This window comes from Trachurus japonicus, chromosome 18, assembly GCF_045865225.1.
Source record: "Trachurus japonicus isolate A0001 chromosome 18, Traja_1.0".
Classification (NCBI taxonomy): domain Eukaryota; kingdom Metazoa; phylum Chordata; class Actinopteri; order Carangiformes; family Carangidae; genus Trachurus; species Trachurus japonicus.
Window position 1 is genome coordinate 22,309,938 of NC_140924.1, and position 5,692 is coordinate 22,315,629.

The 5,692-nt window shown below is 44.0% G+C and overlaps 1 long non-coding RNA gene across 1 annotated transcript; it reads right to left on the reverse strand.

Moving 5' to 3' along the window:
- Positions 1-301: 301 nt before the first annotated feature.
- LOC146969342 (uncharacterized) lies at positions 302-1,537 on the reverse strand. The gene is made up of 3 exons (XR_015034232.1): positions 844-1,537; positions 637-701; positions 302-487 (listed from the first exon to the last, which is right to left on the reverse strand). It is a non-coding gene; the product is annotated as an uncharacterized LOC146969342 (long non-coding RNA).
- Positions 1,538-5,692: the final 4,155 nt, after the last annotated feature.

Consider the following 5,692-nt stretch of genomic DNA (forward strand, 5'->3'; position numbering starts at 1 on the left):
TCTTGCTGTTAAAAAAAAAAATAAAAAATTTTGTGCAATTTGTTAAAGAGGCTTCAAGAACACAATCCATAATAACTTTAACTGGGAGTCAAACATTTTATGGCAAGTAAAGAAACAATCCTAATCCCATTCTTAATTGTAGTAGGACAAGAAATTGGGGTGGCTATTTTCAGATGAAATTCAGGATAGTATCAGATATTGTCCTAGGAGAATACTTTGTAATCTTTGAATTGCTGGCTGTAACAATAGAAATGTCAATTCTGTCTACCAAACTACCAACTAAAATGTAATTTACTTACCAATGACTTGGATGGAGTCAGCTTCAATAGTGAGATTGAAGGAGGTGGCGTTGGGATTAGTCACAGCTTCTCTTAATGTTTCCGTAACAGTATCATCTGGTGGGATTTCTTCAGCTGAGGCTGTTCGGTTGAACTCAAGCCCCACCTCTGCTTCAGTATTTTCCATTCGTGTATTGGCTCCAGCTGGTCTGCATTAAAAAAGGAAATGTATCTTTGAAATTATCAAATTTACACGAATTGAAACTATTCTTTTTTTGGCACAACTGATGTTAAAAACATTGATGTTAATGTCCACAACGTGAAGGAAAGTGAAGGAAAGTCTCAAATATGAAATTACCTAAAGAATAAGACAACGGTGCGGACAAAAATTCTGCCAAATCTTGCACTGTAGATTATATCACACTGTGGGAAGGGGGAGAATAAGAAAAAAAAGTGATACAAAGTAAAAGTGCAAAACTCTTCCAGTCAACTTGAAAACTACTGCAAAATTGGTTAATACAGCTAGACAAATTACGACCAATGGGACGATTTCAACAATACTCACAAATGTTACAACTCTTATCTCAAGAGCCTGAAATTGTGGACTGTTTCTGTCACTGAATTCTTCTACAAACGGTTCTCCCAGAGTTGCAGCAAGAACCACTCTTGGCGGGGGAGCTGCAGTTGTGACAGTAGTTGTCGGAACAATAATAGGTGCAATTGTTGCTGGAACTGTTGCTGGAACTGTTGCTGTGGATCCACTCGTTACTGTTGATGCCCCAGTTATGATTGAACCTCCACTTGTTGTTGTTGAATCTTCAGTTGAAGTTGATGCAGTAGTTGTTGAGTCTCCATTTGTTATTGAAGCTGTTGTTGTGGATCTAACTGTTGTTGTAGATCCGGCAGTAACCGTAGTAGTTGTCACAATAGTAGGTGCAATTGTTGTGGGAACTCTTGTTGTGGATCCACTAACCATTGTTAGTCCCCCAGTTGTTGTGGAAATTCCAATTGTTGGAGTAGCACCCAATGTTGTTGAACCTTGAGTTGTCATGGATCCCGTTGTTGTTGTTGAACCTCCAGTTGTAGTTGACGCCCCAGATGTTGAGCCCCTAGACGTGGTTGAAGGTGGGATTGTTGTTGTTGTTGAAGCTTCCATGGTTGTGGATCCAGCTGTTGTTGTAGATCCAGCAGCCATTGAACTTCCAAATATTGTGGATCCAGTATTTGTCGTAGAACCTCCAGTTGTAGTTGATGCACTAGTTGTATTCAAAGTGGGGGCTGCTGTTGCATTTGATGTAGTATTTCTTTCTGCAAAAGACATGTATGGAAAACAACAGTCTGTAGTAAGGCACACTGCTTCTGTTGTGTCATGATCATTGGGATTGCATATGGTTTTATGTTCACCCAGTAATTTCCTATGTAGGGAGAAATAAGTAATAAATCGGACATCCATCCATCCATCCATCCATCCATCCATCCATCCATCCATCCATCCATCCATCCATCCATCCATCCATCCATCTTCTTCCGCTTATCCGGAACCGGGTCACGGGGGCAGCAGTCTGAGCAGGGACACCCAGACTTCCCTCTCCCCAGACACTTCCTCCAGCTCTTCCGGGAGGATCCCAAGACGTTCCCAGGACAGCCGAGTGACATAGTCACTCCAGCGTGTCCTGGGTCTTCCCCGGGATCTCCTCCCGGTGGGACATGCCCGGAACACCTCCCGGGGGAGGCGTTCAGGGGGCATCCGATACAGATGCCCGGGCCACCTCAACTGGCTCCTCTTGATGTGGAGGAGCAGTGGCTCTACTCCGAGCTCCTCCCGGGTGACAGAGCTCCTCACCCTATCTCTAAGGGAGCGCCCTGCCACCCTGCGGAGGAAACTAATTTCAGCCGCTTGTATCCGGGATCTTGTTCTTTCGGGCATGACCCAAAGTTCATGACCATAGGTGAGGGTAGGAACGTAGATTGACAGTAAATTGAGAGCTTTGCCTTTCGGCTCAGCTCCTTCTTCACCACGACGGACCGATACAACAACCGCATTACTGTGGTCGCCGCACTGATCTGCCTGTCAATCTCATGTTCCGTCCTTCCTTCACTCGTGAACAAGACCCCAAGATACTTGAAGTCCTCCACCTGAGGTAGGAACTCTCCCCCAACCTGGAGGGGGCAAGCCAACTTTTTCCGGTTGAGAACCATGGCCTTGGACTTGGAGGTGCTGATTCTCATCCCAGCCGCTTCACACTTGGCTGAAACCCGCCCCAGTGCATGCTGGAGGTCCTGGCTTGAGGGAGACAACAGGACAACATCATCTGCAAAAAGCAGAGACGAAATCCAGTGGCTCCTGAACCGGACCCCCTCCTGTCCCTGGCAACGCCTAGAAATTCTGTACATAAAAATAATGAACAGAACCGGTGACAAAGGGCAGCCTTGCTGGAGACCAACATGCACTGGGAACAAGTCTGACTTACTTCCGGCAATGCGAACCAAGCTCCTGCTCTGGTCGTGCAGGGACTGTACAGCCCTCAGCAAAGGGCCTCCAACCCCATACTCCTGAAGCACCTGCCACACAATGCTACGAGGGACACAGTCGAATGCCTTCTCCAGGTCCACAAAACACATGTGGACTGATTGGGCAAACTCCCACGAACCCCCGAGAACCCTGTGGAGGGTATAGAGCTGGTCCAGCCCCTGACACCCCTTACTTCCGGTGTCCACCACCGGATTCGGGGATTGCCGTCGCGACAGACACTGGCGACCTTACCGCCACAGCTTTGTACAGCCGCGCCAACAATGTAAGTAGAGAACATGGTCCACTCTGACTCAATGTATCCAGCCTTGCTCGGGATCCGCTCAAAGCTCTCCCGGAGGTAGGAGTTGAAGACCTCCCTGAACAGGGATTCCGCCAGACGTTCCCAGCAGACCCTCACTCATGAATCGGACAGTAAACTCAAAATGTGTGAGTTGAGTAATATCAACCCTAAGATGGGATGGTCATTTTCAGATGACAAACAGCAATCTAATAAAAGTTATTTAGGGAATATATGTACTAAGAGAGAACATTGCATTCTTGTTGATTGAGAGCAGAAAAGGATCTCTTGAAGCCCTAACTGCAAAGTTGCCTCAACAATATCTGAAACAATTTGGAAAATTCCAGGGCTACTGTTGACTTACCGAGGACTTGGATGGAGCCAGGTACAATAGTTATATTGAAGGTGTTGTTGGTGTTGTTCACAGCTTCTACTAATGTGTTCTCAACACTACTAGTGTCTGGTACACCATCAGGGGAGGCAGTCTGGTTGAACTCAAGCCCCACCTCTGCGACAGTGCCACTTCCTTGTGTTGTGCCTTGAATTGCCGGTCTGCATCAAAGAAGAACAAGCCTCATAATATTAATGAATTAGACCTACGAATATGCAATACTGAATTCCTGGTCTCTTTTGACAATACTCATCTCTAATTTTGATGACTACGTCCCTGAATGTTAGGAAGAGTCAGTCCAATTCTCAAATATGAAACTGTTACCTAAACTGGATGACAAAAGTGCCGATGAAGACAGGGCCGAATTCTGCTATGTAGATCGCATCACACTGTGAGAAGGAAGGAATGACAAAAGTATGCAAAATTACTGACATTCTCATCCAGTTGACAGTAAACACAACTTTGAGCTATTATAGAGGGCCCAGATAAATGCTGAATAACATGAACAATTCAACATTTTACTCACGAAGGTCACAATTGTTATTGCTAAAGTTGTGAATTCAGTGCTGTTTCGATCAGTGAGTTCCTCTACAAATGGTTCTGTAAAGGTGGCTACAAGATTCACAACTGCTGTGGGAGCTGCAGTTGTAGCTGATGTGGATTGGGCACTCGCAGTGGTGACAGTTGTTTGTCCAGGAGTTGCAGCTGTGGTATTTGTTGTGGGTGCTACTGTTGTTGAATTTGATGAAGGATTATTTCCTGCAAAAGACATATATGGAAACCAACACCATATAGTAAGGTAGACTTCTGCTTTGGTTGTGTCATGATAATTGCGATTGCATGTGTTTTTTTGTCCACCCAGTAATTTGTTAACACATGCACACACAAAGGCATAAATCAGTAATAATTTAGACAGCAAACTCAAGAACTGTGAATGGTATAGAAACAACCCCACAGACCCATTATGTATCAGGTCATGAAACTGGGATGGTCATTTTCAGATGATAATCATGAATTAAATCATTCTGGTAACATATGTACTACAAGAGGATACTGTATTCTTGTTGACTAAGATGAAAAAAAGTTTTCTTGGAGCCTTGGCTGCAAAGTTGCCTCAACCATATCTGAAACAATTTGGAAAATTCCAGGTCTACTATTGACTTACCGAGGACTTGGATGGAGCCAGGTACAATAGTGATATTGAAGGTGTTGTTGGTGTTGTTCACAGCTTCTACTAATGTGTTCTCAACACTACTAGTGTCTGGTACACCATCAGGGGAGGCAGTCTGGTTGAACTCAAGCCCCACCTCTGCTACAGTGCCATTTGCTTGTGTTGTGCCTTGAATTGCCGGTCTGCATCAAAGAAGAGAAAGCCTCATAATATTAATGAATTAGATCTACATATGTGTAATACTGAATTCCTGGTCTCTGTTGACAATATCATCTCTAATTTTGATGAATACGTCCCTGAATGTTAGGAAGAGTCAGTCCAATTCTCAAATATGAAATTGTTACCTAAACTGGATGACAAAAGTGCCGATGAAAACAGGGCCGAATTCTGCTATGTAGATCGCATCACACTGTGGGAAGGAAGGAATGACAAAAGTATGCAAAATTACTGACATTCTCATCCAGTAAACACAACTTTGAGCTATTATAGAGGGCCCAGATAAATGCTGAATAACATGAACAGTTCAACATTTTACTCACAAAGGTCACAATTGTTATCGCTAAAGTCGTGAATTCAGTGCTGTTTCGATCAGTGAGTTCCTCTACAAATGGTTCTGTAAAGGTGGCTACAAGATTCACAACTGCTGTGGGAGCTGCAGTTGTAGCTGATGTGGATTGGGCACTCGCAGTGGTGATAGTTGTTTGTCCAGGAGTTGCAGCTGTGGTATTTGTTGTGGGTGCCACTGTTGTTGAATTTGATGAAGGATTACTTCCTGCAAAAGACATACAGCATATGGAAATCAACACCGTATAGTAAAGTACACTTCTGCTTTGGTTGTGTCATGATAATTGGGATTGCATGTGTTTTTTTTCTCCACCCAGAAACACACACACATGCACACACAAAGGGATAAATCAGTAATAATTTGGACAGCAAACTCAAGAATTGTGAATGGTATAGAAACAACCCCACAGACCCATTATGTAGCAGGTCATGAAAATGGGATGGTCATTTTCAGATGATAATCATGAATTAAATCATT